General features: G+C 40.4%; 2 pseudogenes; one reads left to right on the forward strand and one right to left on the reverse strand.

Annotated features, from left to right (window-relative positions):
- The first annotated feature begins 9040 nt into the window (after nucleotides 1–9040).
- Nucleotides 9041–10382, forward strand: LOC143649138 (exonuclease V-like; annotated as a pseudogene).
- Nucleotides 10383–13475: 3093 nt separating this feature from the next.
- Nucleotides 13476–14696, reverse strand: LOC143649139 (dnaJ homolog subfamily A member 1 pseudogene; annotated as a pseudogene).
- Nucleotides 14697–21157: the final 6461 nt, after the last annotated feature.

Below are 21157 nucleotides of genomic sequence, written 5' to 3' on the forward strand. Positions count from 1 at the left end.
ATTCTTAACATCATCACATAGATGCATGATCATCATTTCTTAGTACATATGCATTGGTTTAGAAGAACTAGCAACATAACCGAAAAAGATATAGAATGTTAATATAGAGACAAAAATAAAAGTAATAATAGTAAAGTCAAAACAAAACAAAACAAAACAAAACAAAAACCTACAGCTCAGATGCAGCTTCATTCAGTGTTTTAACATGATTACTTTACAATTAGGTATTATTGTGTTGTCCATTTTTGAGTTTTTGTATCTAGTCCTGTTACACCGTCTGTATCCCTTCAACTCCAATTGGCCATTATCTTACCCTGTTTCTACCTCCTGCTGGACTCTGTTATCAAGGACATATTCCAAATTTATTCTCGAATGTCTGTTCACATCAGTGGGACCATACAGTATTTGTCCTTTAGTTTTTGGCTAGACTCACTCAGCATAATGTTCTCTAGGTCCATCCATGTTATTACATGCTTCATAAGTTTATCCTGTCTTAAAGCTGCATAGTATTCCATCGTATGTATATACCACAGTTTGTTTAGCCACTCTTCTGTTGATGGAGATTTCGGCTGTTTCCATCTCTTTGCAATTGTAAATAACGCTGCTATAAAAATTGGTGTGCAAATATCCGTTTGTGTCTTTGCCCTTAAGTCCTCTGAGTATATTCCCAGCAATGGTATTGCTGGGTCGTATGGCAATTCTATATTCAGCTTTTTGAGGAACCGCCAAACTGCCTTCCACAGTGGTTGCACCATTTGACATTCCCACCAACAGTGGATAAGTGTGCCTCTTTCTCCGCATCCTCTCCAGCACTTGTCATTTTCTGTTTTGTTGATAATGGCCATTCTGGTGGGTGTGAGATGATATCTCATTGTGGTTTTGATTTGCATTTCTCTAATGGCCAGGGATATTGAGCATCTCTTCATGTGCCTTTTGGCCATTTGTATTTCCTCTTCTGAGAGGTGTCTGTTCAAGTCTTTTTCCCATTTTGTAATTGGGTTGGCTGTCTTTTTGTTGTTGTTGAGTTGAACAATCTCTTTATAAATTCTGGATACTAGACCTTTATCTGATATGTCATTTCCAAATATTGTCTCCCATTGTGAAGGCTGTCTTTCTACTTTCTTGATGAAGTTCTTTGATGCACAAAAGTGTTTAATTTTGAGGAGTTCCCATTTATTTATTTCCTTCTTCAGTGCTCTTGCTTTAGGTGTAAGGTCCATAAAACCGCCTCCAGTTGTAAGATCCATAAGATATCTCCCTACATTTTCCTCTAACTGTTTTATGGTCTTAGACCTAATGTTTAGATCTTTGATCCATTTTGAGTTAACTTTTGTATAGGGTGTGAGAGATGGGTCTTCTTTCATTCTTTTGCATATGGATATCCAGTTCTCTAGGCACCATTTATTGAAGAGACTGCTCTGTCCCAGGTGAGTTGGCTTGACTGCCTTATCAAAGATCAAATATCCATAGATGAGAGGGTCTATATCTGAGCACTCGATTCAATTCCATTGGTCGATATATCTATCTTTATGCCAATACCATGCTGTTTTGACCACTGTGGCTTCATAATATGCCTTAAAGTCAGGCAGCGCGAGACCTCCAGCTTTGTTTTTTTTCCTCAAGATGTTTTTAGCAATTCGGGGCACCCTGCCCTTCCAGATAAATTTGCTTATTGGTTTTTCTATTTCTGAAAAATAAGTTGTTGGGATTTTGATTGGTATTGCATTGAATCTGTAGATCAATTTAGGTAGGATTGACATCTTAACTATATTTAGTTTTCCAATCCATGAACACGGTATGCCCTTCCATCTATTTAGGTCTTCTGTGATTTCTTTTAGCAGTTTTTTGTAGTTTTCTTTATATAGGTTTTTTGTCTCTTTAGTTAAATTTATTCCTAGGTATTTTATTCTTTTAGTTGCAATTGTAAATGGGATTCGTTTCTTGATTTCCCCCTCAGCTTGTTCATTACTAGTGTATAGAAATGCTACAGATTTTTGAATGTTGATCTTGTAACCTGCTACTTTGCTGTACTCATTTATTAGCTCTAGTAGTTTTGTTGTGGATTTTTCCGGGTTTTCGACGTATAGTATCATATCGTCTGCAAACAGTGATAGTTTTACTTCTTCCTTTCCAATTTTGATGCCTTGTATTTCTTTTTCTTGTCTAATTGCTCTGGCTAGAACCTCCAACACAATGTTGAATAATAGTGGTGATAGTGGACATCCTTGTCTTGTTCCTGATCTTAGGGGGAAAGTTTTCAATTTTTCCCCATTGAGGATGATATTAGCTGTGGGTTTTTCATATATTCCCTCTATCATTTTAAGGAAGTTCCCTTGTATTCCTATTTTTTGAAGTGTTTTCAACAGGAAAGGATGTTGAATCTTGTCGAATGCCTTCTCTGCATCAATTGAGATGATCATGTGATTTTTCTGCTTTGATTTGTTGATATGGTGTATTACATTAATTGATTTTCTTATGTTGAACCATCCTTGCATACCTGGGATGAATCCTACTTGGTCATGATGTATAATTCTTTTAATGTGTTGTTGGATACGATTTGCTAGAATTTTATTGAGGATTTTTGCATCTGTATTCATTAGAGAGATTGGTCTGTAGTTTTCTTTTTTTGTAATATCTTTGCCTGGTTTTGGTATGAGGGTGATGTTGGCTTCATAGAATGAATTAGGCAGTTTTCCCTCCACTTCGATTTTTTTGAAGAGTTTGAGGAGAATTGGTACTAATTCTTTCTGGAACGTTTGGTAGAATTCACATGTGAAGCCATCTGGTCCTGGACTTTTCTTTTTAGGAAGCTTTTGAATGACTAATTCAATTTCTTTACTTGTGATTTGTTTGTTGAGGTCATCTATGTCTTCTTGAGTCAAAGTTGGTTGTTCATGTCTTTCCAGGAACCCGTCCATTTCATCTAAATTGTTGTATTTATTAGCGTAAAGTTGTTCCTAGTATCCTGTTATTACCTCCTTTATTTCTGTGAGGTCAGTAGTTATGTCTCCTCTTCCATTTCTGATCTTATTTATTTGCATCCTCTCTTCTTCTTTTTGTCAATCTTGATAGGGGCCCATGAATCTTATTGATTTTCTCATAGAACCAACTTCTGGTCTTATTGATTTTCTCTACTGTTTTCATATTTTCAATTTCATTTATTTCTGCTCTGATCTTTGTTATTTCTTTCCTTTTGCTTGCTTTGGGATTAGTTTGCTGTTCTTTCTCCAGTTCTTCCAATTGAACAGTTAATTCCTGCATTTTTGCCTTTTCTTCTTTTCTGATATAGGCATTTAGGGCAATAAATTTCCCTCTTAGCACTGCCTTTGCTGCATCCCATAAGTTTTGATATGTTGTGTTTTCATTTTCATTTGCCTCGAGGTATTTACTAATTTCTCTTGCAATTTCTTCTTTGACCCACTCGTTGTTTAAGAGTGTGTTGTTGAGCCTCCAGGTATTTGTGAATTTTCTGGCATTCCACCCATTATTGATTTCCAACTTCATTCCTTTATGATCCGAGAAAGTGTTGTGTATGATTTCAATCTTTTTAAATTTGTTAAGACTTGCTTTGTGACCCAGCATATGGTCTATCTTTGAGAATGATCCATGAGCACTTGAGAAAAAGGTGTATCCTGCTGTTGTGGGATGTAATGTCCTATAAATGTCTGTTAAGTCTAGCTCCTTTATAGTAATATTCAGATTCTCTATTTCTTTATTGATCCTCTGTCTAGATGTTCTGTCCATTGATGAGAGTGGGGAATTGAAGTCTCCAACTATTATGGTATTTGTGTCTATTTCCCTTTTCAGTGTTTGCAGTGTATTCCTCACGTATTTTGGGGCATTCTGGTTCGGTGCATAAATATTTATGATTGTTATGTCTTCTTGTTTAATTGTTCCTTTTATTAGTAGATAGTGTCCTTCTTTGTCTCTTTTAACTGTTTTACATTTGAAGTCTAACTTGTTGGATATTAGTATAGCCACTCCTGCTCTTTTCTGGTTGTTATTTGCATGAAATATCTTTTCCCAACCTTTCACTTTCAACCTATGTTTATCTTTGGGTCTAAGATGTGTTTCCTGTAGACAGCATATAGAAGGATCCTGTTTTTTAATCCATTCTGCCAATCTATGTCTTTTGATTGGGGAATTCAGTCCATTAACATTTAGTGTTATTACTGTTTGGATAATATTTTCCTCTGCCATTTTGCCTTTTGTATTATATATATCATATCTGACTTTCCTTCTTTCTACACTCTTCTCCATACCTCTCTCTTCTGTCTTTTCGGTTCTGACTCTAGTGCTCCCTTTAGTATTTCTTGCAGAGCTGGTCTCTTGGTCACAAATTCTCTCAGTGACTTTTTGTCTGAGAATGTTTTAATTTTTCCCTCATTTTTGAAGGACAATTTTGCTGGATATAGGAGTCTTGGTTGGCAGTTTTTCTCTTTTAGTAATTTAAATATATCATCCCACCGTCTTCTAGCCTCCATGGTTTCTGCTGAGAAATCTACACATAGTCTTATTGGGTTTCCCTTGTATGTGATGGATTGTTTTTCTCTTGCTGCTTTCAAGATCCTCTCTTTCTCTTTGACCTCTGACATTCTAACTAGTAAGTGTCTTGGAGAACGCCTATTTGGGTCTAATCTCTTTGGGGTGCGCTGCACTTCTTGGATCTGTAATTTTAGGTCTTTCATAAGAGTTGGGAAATTTTCAGTGAAAATTTCTTCCATTAGTTTTTCTCCTCCTTTTCCCTTCTCTTCTCCTTCTGGGACACCCACAACACGTATATTTGTGCGGTTCATATTGTCCTTGAGTTCCCTGATACCCTGTTCAAATTTTTCCATTCTTTTCCCGATAGTTTCTGTTTGTTTTTGGAATTCAGATGTTCCATCCTCCAAATCACTAATTCTATCTTCTGTCTCTTTGAATCTATCATTGTAGGTATCCATTGTTTTTTCTATCTTTTCTACTTTGTCCTTCACTTCCATAAGTTCTGTGATTTGTTTTTTCAGTTTTTCTATTTCTTCTTTATGTTCAGCCCATGTCTTCTTCATGTCCTCCCTCAATTTATCGATTTCGTTTTTGAAGAGGTTTTCCATTTCTGTTCGTATATTTAGCATTAGTTGTCTCAGCTCCTGTATCTCATTTGGACTATTGGTTTGTTCCTTTGACTGGGCCATATTTTCAATTATTTGAGCGTGATCCGTTATCTTCTGTTGGCGTCTGTGCATTTAGACAGATTTCCCTGGGTATTGGATCCAAAAGTTTGGAAGATTTTTCTGTGAAATCTCTGGGTTCTGTTTTTCTTATCCTGCCCAGTAGGTGGCGCTCGTGGCACACGTTTGTCTGCGGATCCCACCAGTAAAAGGTGCTGTGGGACCTTAAACTTTGGAAAACTCTCGCCGTCCTGGGGGTTCGCTAGCCGAAGCGGCTTGAGCCGGCCCGGGGTCCGAATACAGGGAGGGTTACTGGTCGCTGCAGCCCGGGAAAGAGCCCGTCCGAATTTCCTAGTCGGCCCTGGGCGACAAGCGTGTTGGGAGGGCGCCAGCGGCAGCGGCCCGCCCGGGAGAGTGCACGTTCCCTGGGAGTCACGGGTTTGGAAGGGCCCTCCCCCACCCGTCACCGTTCTCCGTGGCCTGGGGATTTCCAATCCAATTCTCTCAGTTGGTCCGGGGGGCTGCACGTGGTGTGGGCGCCAGCCGCCTTGGTTTCAGGGGACCGCCTCTCCAATTCTCCCAGCCGGCCCAGGAAGGGGGAAGGGAGTAACTCCGGCCTCTTGCCACCCCGCCCGGTGAGGCCCGCGCGCCTCGGCGATCTCACCCGAGCTGCTTCTCTCAGCCAGCCAGCCGTTCCAGGATGGGGTACGCTGTCTTTTTTATCTCTGTTGTGGCTTTGGGCGCTTTCTGTATCGTTTCTACTCCCCTAGTAGCTGTCCTGGAGAAGAAACTAAGATCCGTGCGTCTTACTAAGCCGCCATCTTCCAGGAAGTCCTCCAGCATTGTATTTAACAGTCATTTTATTTTCAGAGGATCTTTAGATTCTTTATCTCTTAGCATTCTGTAAAATCTGTCTTGAATCATGGGATATCTGCTTTTTCTAAGTTTCGCCCATGAAACACTCTCAGAATCTTTGATTTTATTATGTTATGAGAGGGAGTAGAAAGAGCCTGCACTTGCAAATGAAAAAGACTTAACCTCTCACATCTTAAGTAACTTTGTCCAGTTATTTAACTTCTCTAAGGTTCAGTTTTCTTACCTATAAAATTAGAATAATTATATCTACCTCTTAAGCCTGTGAGGAGGATTAAATGATTACACAGGGTCTGATTCCAAGCGGTTCATTCTTAAATGAAATCAGGTAGAAAAAACACTGAGTGTTGCTCATCATACATATTATGGGAATTTTGCACTGTGAGGGTACACCAATCATGGGATAAAACCCTATAAGTTGCACTTATCTATTTAAAAATACCAAAAGTTAAATAAACCATTGTGCATGGTCATCTTTCCACTTAATTATTTAAAATGTTAAAAGTCTTTGGCTACATCTTAGCCATCTGTGTTAGTCAGGATTCTCCAGGGAAACAGATTTGACAGGATATATATGTATATCCTATACAAATATATATGTAACTATTATAAGATTTATTATAAGAATTGGCTCCTGTGATCATGGGGATTGGCAAGTCTGGATTTCATGGGGCAGGCCACAAATTGGGAATTCAGATGAAACTTTCAATGAATTCCCCAGGAGAAGCTGGCAGGCTGAAATGGAGATAGAAATTCTTCTTTCTGACAACTAAAATCATCAGTTCTCCCTTTAAGGCCTTCAAACATTTAATATAAATTCTTGGAGGTAGAGTTGCTGGGTGAAAGTTACTTATATCTTGTATATTTTTGCTTTATTAAAGAAGTTGTGGGTTTACAGAACAATCATGCATCAAATATAGGATTCGCGCATACCACCTTATTATTAACACTTTGCATTGGTGTAGAACATTTGTTACAATTGATAATAGCACATTTTTATAATTGTGCTATTAACTATAGTCCGTAATTCACTGCTTGTGTAGTGTAGTTCCATGAAATTTTTAAACATTTTATTCTGTTACCATGTATATAATCTATCATTTCACCTTTAATCACATTCAGATCTATATTTCAGTGCTGTTAATTACATTCACAGTGTTATGCTACCATCAACACCAACTATTACCAAACATTTCTGTTACTCTACATAAGAGCCTTGTACATTTTAAGCTTTAACTTACTATTCCTTGTCCACACCCCATTCCCTGGTAACCTATATTCTAGACTCTGACTCTATGAGGTTTTTTATTATAATTATGTCAAATCAGTGAAATCATGCATTATTAGTCCTGTTGTGTCTGATTTATTTCACTCAGTATAATGTCTTCAAGTTTCATCAATACTGTCACATGTAACAGTGCTTCATTCATTTTTTACAGCTGAATAATATTCCATTGTGTGCATATACCACATTTTATTTATCCATTCATTTGTTGAAGGGCACTTAGTTTCTTCCATCTTTTGGCAATTGTGAATAATGACACAATGAATATCAGTGTGGAAATATCTGTTTGAGTCCCTGATTCCAATTCTTTAGGATATATACCTAGCAGTGGGATTGCCAGGATGCATGGTGGTTCTATGCTTAGAGTATGTGAGTAACTTTATGAGTAATTGCCAAACTGTCATCCACAGTGGCTGCACCATTATTCATTGCTTCCAGCAATGAAAGAGTGTTTTTATTTCTCCATATCCTCTCCAACACTTGTTATTTCCCATTTTCTAAATAGCAGCCATTCTAATGGTAGTAAAATAGTATCTCATTTTGAGTTTGATTTGCAGTTCCCTGATGGCTCATGATGTTGAGCATCTTTTCATGTGCTTTCTGGTACAAGGGAAAGTGACCCCTGCTAGCCTAGTCTACCATGCAAAATTGCATCCAGAAAAGTCACTGCCTCATTGCTGAGGCATGCCCAGCAGGGAGCCTGCTCTGTGAAGTCCTTGGGGCCCTCATGGAGCTGATCTTCTTTCTCTAACACTATCTGACCTTCCAGTTCTCCTTTGAGAACCTCCATAATGCAAATATCAGTACATTTGGTGGTGTCCCAGAGGTGTCCTAGGCTATTTCTGCTTTTTGTAATTCATCTGCCACCACGCAGAAAGTGAAACTCACTGTTCTTTACTGTAATTTATCAGCCTCTTCCTTTCATGTTTTCCCGGATGCTGTACAATGTTCTTCAGATTTCTGGACTTTCAAAATAGTTGTTGTAGTTGTTTTGGTGGAAGACTCTACTTTGCCATCTTCTTTTTCTACATTACATTTGCCACCTTATATTTACATTACTTCTCAAGCCAGCATCTTTCTCACTGGCCTTAGATATGTTTTTAGAGGTTTTATATAAATTATAAGTTGCCATGCTAAAAAACAGACTGGACTTGAAACCTTTGTCAAAACAAACAAACAAACAGAAAAAAACCTTTGTCACGTCCCCTTGGGTCTGGACTCTTCACCCTCAGATGAACCTGAGGTCGGTTGGGACCCCTTCCCAAAGTGGGCAACTCTTCACTCTCATTCTTGGCTCCTCCAGGATATTGTAGGAAGTGCTCAGTAAATGTGGCACACTCAGGGAGACTGGGGTTTGGGAGCCTAGGAAAGGTCCTTGCTGAAGGGGTCTCTTGGATCCCACAAGTTGGATGAGAAAAGCAGCTTGCTATGTACAAGGGAGTACCTATTAGACTGAGTGCTGATTTCTCATCAGAAACCATGGAGGCAAGAAAGCATTGGGTTGAAGTACTTGAAGCATTGAAAGAAAATAACTGCCATTCAAGAATTTTATATGTGGCAAGACTTTCTTTAAAAAATAAGGGAGAGATGAAGATATTCCCAAATGATCAAAATAAAAGAAGAACTGTAAACTTGCAATTTAATAAATTTCTCCTTCTAAAAGTCATTCCATTTCTGGTATATCACGTCCAAGCAGCTTGCAGGCTAGAACACCTAGGATCTAGGGCGGACCATGGTCTGTGCAGTGTGGAACAGAGAGGAGGAAACACACACAATGTGGGTATGAAAAAGCACCAAAAGTCACTGTTCTACCTCAGCAAGGCCCAAAGTTTTTCATCTGGGTTCCTCCACGAAGACCTGGTCTCTTAGAGCCCTTCTCTCCTCTCCTAGACTTGTCATCTCTGCATTCTGCCCTTCTCAGCGAGGAAGAAGATCAACCAAGTCCCAGGGCCTTCCCTGTCTAATCCAGAACTGTGCCATGGCAGCGATGGGAGGAGATGGTATCAGGGAATACCTCTGGGTTCTCAGATCTGAGTGACTCAGAGTTCCTGGAGCGGGACCATACCCAAGAATCAACTGCTTCGGTTGGCAAGCCTGGCACTTCTTCTGAATTCCCAGGGAAGGATGGCAAGCTTACAGAAGTGGAAAAGATTGGATGTCTCTTCATCCATGGAGCGATTCCATCTTAAATATGTGTTTGTCACTGACTTGTCAACTCAGGACTAGTGTGAACAGCATATGGTATACAGGAAGGAGTTTCCTGGCTTCTTGATACCTGCAAAGGCAGCTATTTTGGAAACTGGTGCTAGTATCCACATAGCTAGAGAACTAGACATTCATGATCTTGGGACTATCCCCATCACCACTAAAGAAGATACCTGGACAACTAAGTTTCTGGACATTCTATCACTGATTCCTACCTTGCAGTAAGAGGGATGCATCAGAGTGTCCAGGGTTTGGTGAAGTGGAGGGGTGTTTCTTGTTGGGGGTGATTGATAAGCTGTACTATACAGCCAAGAGGGAACTGTAACTGGCAGAACTAAAGACATTCCAGCATCTTTTGCTCTCTCTGGAAGTTCAGAAAAAGACTGTTTTCAAATAAGCCTATACTTACATATAAGATATACAAATATATCTTTAATATTACGGTACAAGGAAAAGTGACCCCTGCTAGCCTAATCTACCATGTAAAATTGCATCTAGAAAAGCTACTGGGGCCCTCGGTACTGAGGCATGCCCAGCAGAGAGGCTTCTCTAGGAAGTTCTTGGGGACCTCACAGAGCTGGTCTTCTTGTCTTTAACACTATCTGACCTTCCAGTGATTGATATCCTGAAAATTGAGTATATCCACCAAGAGACTGCTTCTGTGCTGGGTACAGAGATTGTGGCCTTTGAAAAGAAGGAAGTGAGAAGTAAGGAACAGCATTATAGATTGGCCACAGAGGGCCACGAGGGGTTGCATGGAGGAGGTGTGGAAGTGCCACCCGTGGGACTATGCAGCCATCCGTGTGTGGAGGAAGAAAGGGAGAGCGCTCAGGTCCATGCTGGAGCCCGGAGCCCAAACAACCAAGTGAGTAAAAGTATGTCTTCCAGAATTTTGATTCTTCCTGCGCCTAATGGATTCAACTGAGCAAAAGAGGACCGGTCTCTGAGCTTGACTTTCAAGGAGTGTTCTTATTTTGGCCCTTTTCCTATTTCCTCACCCTATCACCACCTCAAATCCAGGACCAAGACTCACGGGTGAGTGGGGGAGGTCTGGGGTTATGCTGTCCCTGGAGCTTTGCTGTGGATTGTCAAGAAAACAGACCCTCATCTTGGCTTAAGCAAAAGTCTCCCCCAGTAAACATTACTTTCCTAAGAAAATTCTTCAGTTTCAGATTAGTCCCTTTCCTATTTTAACGCAATCATTTTACATAATAAAATACAATACTATTCACCCCCCCCCCAAAAATTAATAGGTGAGTCTTTGGGGCTCCGCAGTGCAGGCCAGGCTGTGCAGAGGCCCCGTGGCCAGCGCGGGGGCGGCCTCGGGCGCCTTTGGGGGGCTGGGGGGGAGGTTTCCAGCCGGCGAGGCCAGGGGCCGCGGAGGATGGAGGAGCGGAAGGAGAAGGGCGAGGCCGCGACCCCGGAGCCTGGACTCCCGTGCTGGTTCTGCAGGCGGGAGAGGCGGCGGTGCCTGGCCGAGGTGGCTCAGGACGAGCCGCAGCTCCCGGGGCCGCAGGAGGAGGCGGCGGGGAGGTCGCGCAGCCGGAGCACGGCCAGCACAGGCTGTGGCACCTTCTCCAGAAATCAGCCCCCGCCCCGTTACCCAGCTCTACAAAGACCCAGGGTGTCAGCAGCCAGGTGTTTCCCTTTGAGTCGCCTTCCAAGTGCAGCCACCGCCGTCACCGGTCTCTGCAAAGAAAACGTGGATACCCATCAGCGAATTCAGATCGGCTGTGAGCGACCGCGATAAGGATGTGTTTGTTGGCTTGGGTTCCAAAACGCAGAACTGTAGGACGTGAAGCTTTGATCAGCTCCCAGTGTGGAAAAGTTCCTCCCCCATAGAGCTCCTCCAAGCCTGAGTGTCGTGTCCCCACGGCAACCAGCCCATCTGTAGAGGCTTCCCGGAAGTCATTGTCAGAGGTGCATCAATGGACAGGCCCATTACCTGTCCATGGTAGAGCCATTTAAACATATTTCTTTGGAAAAAAGAGTTACAAGTGGTGCCTGTGGACCCATTTTCACATTTAGACATAGGTGCAGATATATTGTCTGTCGTTTATCCATCATAGTGAACACTTGCTCTAGAAATGTTTAAATAGTATATAAGCTAAACACTTAAATGGGCAATTTTTGGACTGTCAGCTAGCCCACCCTAAATATTATGTTTAAAGAAAGTTAGTTTGAGCTTATAGGTGTTACATTTAACAATTCTTCTGCAACACTGACTAGAATGTATTGCTTTGTGTTTATATATTGTACATGTTTTCTTACTCATCTGAGTTAAAGAGGACATTCTTGTGTCTTAAGAATTCTGTTACATTTATAATTGTTTGGAGAACCAGGATGGTGTCCAGGCAAGTAAGAATGGGGTTCCTTCACAGGGGAACCCTTTGAGGCCCTTAGTGATCTGACATGCCTGTCGAGGGTGAGCATAGATGACCTTAGAAGGTGTGCATGGAGGTGAGAAGAATCTTTATGCCTACTGCTTTATGCCCATTGTCCCTTAGGTCCTTCTTGCATTTGTGGTCAAGACTGTCAGAGGTACATCAGTGGACAGGCGGATCACCACCTTCCCAGGCCAGAGCTGTCATCAATGGGCCTTCGGGGCTTGGGGGCTTCAGTGTGAACTGGAGAAGCCTGGAGAATGGGGTCAGTGGTAAGTCTGTTGTTGCTTGCTGTGCTCCACTACAGACTTCCAAAGAGGATTGGAAGCATTGCCTTCTTTATGACAACTTTCAAACCCATGGAATCACAGTAAAACAACAGAGAAATGACTTGATTGAAAACATGGGTAGAATAAGTGATTAAATAGATAGAAGCAAGCAGTGAGTTAGGTCTGTATCCTGTTAAACATTGACCTTAGTTGGGCATAGTATAGGTTTTCTAAAACAAAATAACCTGCTTATCAAAGTAGTGCTATATATACACAGGGCTTCCAGATCTTTGAAGCTCCATGGCTTGCCAAGTTTCTTACTCTCTTTGGCAGACCTTGATTCCTAAAACACCAATCAGAACATAGGGTTGGAAAAAGTGATTTTTTTTTCTGATTTGTAACAAATGAAAACAAACAGAACCCCCTCTATTATTACAAGAAAGTCCACGATGTATGGATGTAGTATTCAAGATTGCAGTTTCTAATAGTATGGAATAATTATGCTTTCACAATTTTTGAAACTCCTGCAAAGAAGAGGTTGATCTGTTGCTATTGGATTAGAGTTTCCTAATATCTTTCTCCCATTAGCTTGGAAAAGCTATTATTGAAAGTGTATATAGTTGTCAGATTAATCTTTTCATGGCAGAATTTGATGTAGTTGTCTCTCCTTGAGCTTCTGATTTCCTCCTTTATCAAGTGGATTTATGATTCATTCCATACTTAATGTAGAATTTTATGTCTTATGCTTTAGAAGATAGTTTTAAGAAATAAAAAAATCATGCATGTTATAAAATCTTAATACGGTAGTATAGATAGTAAAAAGAGTAAGCCATTCCCCAAACCATTACCCTGGCCCTCAAACCCTATTTCATTTTCTTAAATTGAATGTGTTCAATTTGTAATTTATTATTTTCCTGAATTTTCAGTGTTTTAATGATTCTGTTTTAGGGAAGGGACTATGTAATTTTGACTTATGTTTAAATTTTGAAGGTTTTAAAAGTTTAAATATAAAGCTTTCTGTAGAAAAACAATCTTTCCCTTTGATAAAACTTTTAATATAGTATTGATCCAGAAAAAAAAAATCAATTGGCTATAGATGTGAGGGTTTATTTCAGAACTCTCAATTCAATTCCATTGATCTGTATGTCTGTCCTTGTGGCAATATCACACTGTTTTTTTATTTATTTTTGAGCCTTTATATTTGAGTTTATTCTTCATTTAACTTTTAAAACACTATTACAGTTGACTATTTAAACAACAATAATAGCAAGCAGTGAGCCTATTATGATTACAGTCCCTCACATATTCACTACTGTATATAAAATGCCAGTTGTGAGTTACTCACTGCCCTCCAACTAAGCGGTTTGACACTGAGCACACCTCTGGGTTAATGTTCATCAATCTCATATGCTTCTTTGTTGTAGTGGTGCCATCTTTCCTGATTGGGATCAAAGTCTACTTGTTTAACCTGATCCATTTCATCAGTTTCTTCTACTTCTTTCCTCTCAGGTAGGAGTTTGTCCTGCAGACAGTTTATCAGGAGAGAGAAAACCATTCTCAGGAAAGTTTGCCTTAAATCTGATGATTAGGCGACCCCTTTCATATGACCTATGATAAACTGGCATACCTTCATTTAACACACACTTGATTTCTCCGTGCTTGACAGTCTGACCTGGATGAAAGGTGGTGACTAGTTTGGGTGTTATGAGTGGATATTGGCCTTTGGCCACACAGTGCTTCATCCAGTATATGTCCATACACATGAAAAGGTCATCTCCTTGTCGAGTAAAAACAGCATGATCCTTCTGATCTAAAACAATGATAGGATCTCTTGGCTCCAGTTCTGGCTCTTGGTCTCTGACACTACTGAATGTTATTTTTAGCCATCTTTCATGCCTCTATTATATAAACTAATAGAATCTTCGTCTCTTGAACTATCTTCCTTCCATTGCAGCTTTTACATCTATCTTTAGGACTGATTCATCCCCCATAGCCCTGCCAGTCCACGCCCACAGAATGAATTTTCTGAGCCATTCCAGGTCCTGTCTGATGATTTCTTATTTGCATTCCAATACCTCGGTAATTGGGACAGCACTCTATTGCTCCTTTCTTACCACCTCGGTCTTCGGATTTTTTGCAAATCATATTCTTTTGCACAGCCAGTTTTCTTGGTGCACCGTTATATAAATCTTCTAAGGTTACTGAGAGCTGTTGTACTACATTTTTACCTCTCCTTTATCTCTGTATCCTTCCATCACCTCTAAAAAACATATCAAAGATATCCATGGAGGAGCCAAAAGCCCCTCCTGCTTCACTCTCCTTGATGGCCTGTTCACGTTCTTTGTCATATAATTCCCTTTTCTTGGTATCAAAGAGCACTTCATAAGCTTGAGAAATCTGTTTAAACTTCATTTGGATACTTATCAGAGTGGTATTTCAAAGCTAGTTTCCTGTAAGCCTTTTTCAACTCTTCCTGGGTGACACTGGTTTTGACCCCCAAAGCATCATGGTGAGTGGTTTCTTTTACCATTTTTTTCTAGCCAGTGAGTGGCTGAGGCCATGAGAGGGAGCAGGAAGGAACGCATCACTGTCCACACTCTTTTGATAACTGTAGATTTGTAATAAGTGCCAAAATTGGGAAGATGAGCCCTCCAACTTTATTTCTTTTTCAAGATGGTTTTGGCTACTTGGTACCCCTTGTCCTTCATATGAATTTGATGATTATTTTTTTCATTTCTGTAAAGAAGGCTGTTGGAATTTTGATGGAGATGGCATTGAATATGTGATTCACTTTGAATAATATAGACATCTTGATAATATTTAGTCATTCAATCCCTGATTGACTGTTTATGGTATCCAGAGGTCCTTAGGGTTTGTCTTTCAAAATTTTTTTCAACACCCTTTGTAGTTTTACATGTATAAATCCTTTACAGCCTTGATTAAATGTATTCCTATATTTAATTCTTTTAGATGCTATTGTAAATAGAATTGTTTTCTTGACTTCCTTTTCAAATTGTTCACTGCTGGTACATGGATTTTGCATGTTGCTATTTTACCCCCTATTTTGCTCAATTCATTTATTAACTCTAGTAGCTTTTTTGTAGATTCTTTGGGATTTTCTTTATATGGGATCATGTCATCTACTAATAGGGAAAGTTTTATTCCCTTTCCAATTTGGATGCCTTTTATTTCTTTATCTTATCTAATTGCTCTGGCTGGAGCAATTCCAGTACAACACTGTACATTCCAGTACAATGTTGAATAACAGTGGTGACAGAGAGCTTCCTTGTCTGTTCCAGATCTTTGAGCAAAATCTTTCAGTCTGTAATTGTTGAATATCATGTTAGCTGGGAGTGTGTGTGTGGGAGGGAGGTGGGAGGTCATCTATGCTCCATATTGTATTGAGGCAATTTCCTTCTACTCCTAGTTTTCTGAATGTTTTTATCAAGAAGGGATGTTGGATTTTGTTAAATTTCTTTCTTTATCATTTGAGATTGTTCTAGTTTGCTAGCTGCCGGAATGCAATATACCAGAAACAGAATGGCTTTTAAAAAGGGGAATTTAATAAGTTGCTAGTTTATAGTTCTAAGGCTGAGAAAATGTCCCAATTAAAACAAGTCTATAGAAATGTCCAATCTAAGGCATCCAGGGAAAGATACCTTGATTCAAGAAGGCTTACGAAGTTCAGAGTTTCTCACTCATCTGAAAAGGCACATGGTGAACACGGTCAGGGTTCCTCTCTCACCTGGAAGGGCACATGGTAAACACGGCATCATCTGCTAGCTTCTTCTCCTGGTTTCCTATTTCGTGAAGCTCCCCAGGAGGCATTTTCCTTCTTCATCTCCAAAGGTCGCTGGCTGGTGGACTCTGCTTCTCGTGGCTATGTCATTCTGCTCTGCTCTCTCTGAATCTCCTTCATTCTCCAAAATGTTTCCTCTTTTATAGGACTTCAGAAATGTATCAAGACCCACCCAAATGGGTGGAGACATATCATCACCTAATCCAGTTTAACAACCACTCTTGATAAAGTTACATCTCCAGGGAGATGATCTAATTACAGATTCAAGCATACAATATTGAATAGGGATTATTCTGCCTTTACAAAATGGGATTTTGATTAAAACATGACTTTTGTAGGGGACATACATCCTTCCAAACCTGCACAGAGATATTCATGCAGGTTCCTTCTCTCTTCTTCATAACAAAAGGGGACAAATAAATATATGGTATGGATCAAATGACATGGGCTAAGGTTTAATGGTTAAATATTTTAATGAGTTTTAAAATTAGTTTTAACAATTTGCAGGCCATTTGTATTAGTCAGGGTTCTCTAGAGAAACAGAATAAACAGGAAACACTTGCAAATATAAAATTTATAAAAGAGTCTCACGTAACCATGAGAACGCAGAGTCCAAAATCCACAGGGCAGGTTGTGAAGCTGACGATTCCGATGGAGGGTCTGGACGAACTCCACAGGAGAGGCTTGCCGACCGAAGCAGGAAGAGAGCCTGTCTGTTCTGAATCTTTCTTAAGAGGCTTCCAGTGATTAGATTAAGCATCACTCATTGCAGAAGACATGCCCCTTGGCCAAAGGCTCCAAACAGCATCTGTATTTGCCACTGACACTTTCAGCACCATTGGATCTGCTGGATCATATGGCCCAAGTGGCAGAGCAGCTTGTACAGCAGCCTGGACCTGTCACAGAGCCTCCTCTTGTTCAGGTCCCCACTCAATATTAGCAGCTTTTCTGGTCATTAGATAAATGGGCCAGAATAGCACACCCAAATGAGGAATATGTTGTTGCCAAAATCCAGAGACCAACTAGGCATTGTGCCTCTTTTTCGGTTGTAGGAGGGGCCAGATGCAGCAACTCATCCTTCACCTTAGAAGGAATATCTCAACATGCCCCACACCACTGGACACCTAGAAATTTCACTGAGGTGGAAGGCCCCTGTATTTTTGTTGGATTTATCTCCTAGCCTCTGACACACAAATGCCTTGCCAGTAAGTCTAGACTAGTTGCTACTTCTTGCTCACTAGGTCCAATCAACATGATATCATTAATATAATGGACCAGTGTGATGTCTTGTGGGAGGAAGAAATGATCAAGGTCCCTGCAGACAAAGTTATGACATAGGAATGGAGAGTTGATATACCCCTGAGGTAGGACAGTGAAAGTATATTGCTAACCTTACCAGCTGGAAATAACTATTTCTGGTGGTCCTTACTAATAGGTACTGAGAGAAAAGCATTTGCCAGATCTATAGCTGCATACCAGGTACCAGGGGATGTATTGATTTGCTCAAGCAATAATACCACATCTGGAACAACAGCTGCAATTGGAGTTACCACCTGATTGAGCTTACAATAATCCACTGTCATCCTCCAAGACCCATCTGTTTTCTGCACAGGCCAAATAGGAGAGTTGAATGGGGATGTGGTGGGAATCACCACCCCTGCATCCTTCAAGTCCTTAAGAGTGGCAATAATCTCTGACTTCCTCCAGGAATCCGGTATTGCTATTTTGCTTCATAAGGGCAGTTCTAGTGGCTTCCACTTGGCCTTTCCCACCATAATAGCCCTCACTGCACAAATTAGAGAGCCAATGTGGGGATTCTGCAAGTTGCTCAGTATGTCTATTCCAACTATACATTCTGGGACTGCGGAAATAACTACAGAATGGGTCCAGGGGCCCACTGGACCCACTGTGAGACAGACCTGAGCTAAAAGTCCATTGATCACCTGACCTCCATAAGCCCCCACTGTGATTGGTGGACCAGAGTGATGTTTTAGGTACCCTGGAATTAATGTCATTTCTGAGCCAGGGTCTAATAATCCCCAAAATATCTGATCATTTCCTTTTCCCCACTGCACAGTTGCCCTGGTAAAAGGCCACTGATCTCCTTGGGGAAGGCTTGGAGGAAGATTAACAGTATAAATTTGTGGCAGTGTAACAGGGTTCTCCCCCAAAGGGACCTGGCATCCCCTTTATTCAAGGGGCTCTGGGTCTGTAAACTGTCTCAAGTCTGGAAATTGATTAAGGGGCCGTGACTCTGTGTTTTTGTAATTCAGGTTAGACTTCTGTTCACTTGACCTAGAACTCTTTTGTTTATACAGTTTGAACAAAAATTTAGTAGACTGCCCTTCTATTGTATTTCTAGGTACTCCATGATTTACTAGCCAATGCCACAAATCTCTGCAAGTCATATAATTTTGACTCTTGCTTTGAGTTTGCTGTCTATTATAATAGCCACATCCACCCTGTCTGTGGCGATTATGTGCTGCCACCTGGCTTCTGCCAACTTGGGATTCAGTCATCCCCATTGTGTTTAAGGATTCCAGCTCAGTGACAGCAGTTCCTACAGTAATATCTGACCTACAGAGAAGTGCAACTACAGAGCTCTTCAGGGATGATGGCGCTAGTCTCACAAATTTATTTCTCACTGTTCTGGTAAAAGGTGCATCCTCCAGACATTCCTGGGGTATAAGAGCAGGCTTTGCATGATAAATCCACTCTAACATTCCAATCTCTCTAAGCCTCTGGATCCCCTCATCTACATTATACCAAAGAAGTTATGGCATTTCAACCTCAGGTAACGTCAGCCACCTTTTGATCCATGTTTCAACCAACTATCCAAACAAACTGTTAATACCTTTTCTAACCCCTCAAGCTATAACATTGAATGCAGAATCTATGCTTAGTAGGACCCATATCAATAAATTCAGCCTGTTCCAGCCTTATATTCCTCCCACGATTATCCCACACCCTTAAAATCCATTGCCACACATATTCCCCTGATTTCTGTCTATATAAATTGGAAAACTCATGCAGTTATTTTGGAGTATAACGTACCTCCTCATGTGTGATACTTAGTACCTCACCTTTAGGGGCCTGTTGGGACTTTAGTCTAGTTATAGGTCTGGAAAAAATGAGGGGTGGTGGGAGTGAGTCATGAAAAGAATTAGAAATATCTTCCAAGCCATTTGCTTCAGGGCATTCATTTGCAGTTTCATCTGGTGAAACAGGACTAATCACTCTAGGGCTAATCCCTTCAGGAGGATGTTGGGTGGCCAACTCCTCAAGGTAGGATGGAGGTGGGGTGGTTATGTCCTCAAGGCAAACTATTACAGGATTATCTAAGAAGATTCAGCATGACCTAGGGTTTCAACCTCACCCCCCAAATCATTATCAATCCATATGTCACCATCCCATTTTTCAGGGTCCCACTCCTTTCCAATCAATGCCCTCACTTGAATGGCAGACACCATGCAACATTGAGATTTCAGTTTATGTTGTAAAGTTGCTACTCTAACAATAAGATTCTGAGTCTGATTTTCAGAGATCTCAAGTCTGTGGCTTCAGGAAATAAGATTTTCCTTCAGAATACTCATAGAAACTTCTACACCTGTCAGATGGTGCTTAAGCTTCTCATTTGAAGCCTTAAGCCCATCTCTTTCACTCCTTAATGTAGCCAGTGTATCTAACAACAACCAGCCAACATCTCTATACCTCTTATTTCCACAAAAACTCTGTAAAGGTGTCAGAAACATTATCCCCCAGAGCCCGACTTCGTACAAGCGAAGCATTAAGAGAATAGAATGATGATATTTTGACTATCTCTTTTAACAATTCACTCCATGGACTGGGAGTAACATTCTGATTATGGGAATCAGAGTCCTTAGTCCCTCTGAGTTCAGTCAGAGTAGAAAACCACTCATAAAAATCCATTTTTAAGATTCTGTTTCTTAAGAACCACTCCTGGCACCAAGTTGTATTAGTTAGGGCTCTCTAGAGAAACAGAATCAACAGGAAACATTCACAAATATAAAATTTATAGAAGTGTCTCATGTGACCATGGGAACACAGAGTCCAAAATCCATAGGGCAGGCTGTGAAGCCAATGATTCCGATGGAGGGTCTGGACGAACTCCACAGGAGAGGCTTGCCGGCTGAAGCAGGAAGAGAGCCTGTTTTTCTGAATCCTCCTTAAGAGGCTTCCAGTGATTAAATTAAGCATCACTCATTGCAGAAGACATGCTCCTTGGCTGATTACAAGTGGAATAAGCTGTGGATGCAGCTGAGCGCTCATGATTTAATTCTCTGAAATAGTCTCATGGCAACAAACAGGCCAGCACTTGCCCAACCAGACAAACAGGTACCACCTCTTGGCCAAGTTTACACATGAACCTAACCATGACACCATTTATCACCATTTTAGATTAAACAAAGATCCCCTTTTGTCTATACATGTAATGTAAGGAGGAGAAATTAAGCTACTTCTCTCACTATTGCGTAAAAAGCAATCATTTAACAGCCAAAGCAGTGCTTACTATGTGCTCAATACAGTGTGTACTAGAATATGAGATAGAAGTGTAAGACACGGCCCTTGCCTTCAGGGAGTTGATAATGGAAACATTTGAATCGATATAACCAGATAAAAGAAACCAATTTTAATTTCAGCCACCACTTTTTTTAAGTAATTGGTCAGTCCTACCCTTTAATTCTAAACTAAAGAAGCCTTTTTCAGTTCTTCCCTTTTCTAGGAGACATTTAAAACTTGCTGAAGATGCCCTCTCAGTAAAGTCTAGTATTTTGGCAGCACTGAGGGTTTTGGTTTGTTCTATGTTTTTTTTTTTTCCCAGTCTCAAAGGTACTAAGCATCAAAATGAAATAGTGCTCTTAAAGTTAACTTTTTAGTTAGTTATTACTAATGACTCAGCTTTGAATGTGCTTAGATGTTGGTGCTGCCACCCCCAAATTATTCTTTGATATAGCCTCAGAATATATTGCACTGAGGACTGTGGATCGTTTACAACAAGAATTACTGGGAATTTCATTGTGCTCTAATTGGCAACTTCTTTATCTCATTGCATTCTTTAAAAAAAAAAAAGTAAAACTACTGTCGTTTCAGAACTTATGAGCTAGTAATTAAGAACATAAATCCAAGTTTCCTTTGAAAATAATTGTACTGAATTTAGATTAGGCGATAGC

Source organism: Tamandua tetradactyla, chromosome 11 (assembly GCF_023851605.1).
Source record: "Tamandua tetradactyla isolate mTamTet1 chromosome 11, mTamTet1.pri, whole genome shotgun sequence".
NCBI classification, from domain to species: Eukaryota; Metazoa; Chordata; class Mammalia; order Pilosa; family Myrmecophagidae; genus Tamandua; species Tamandua tetradactyla.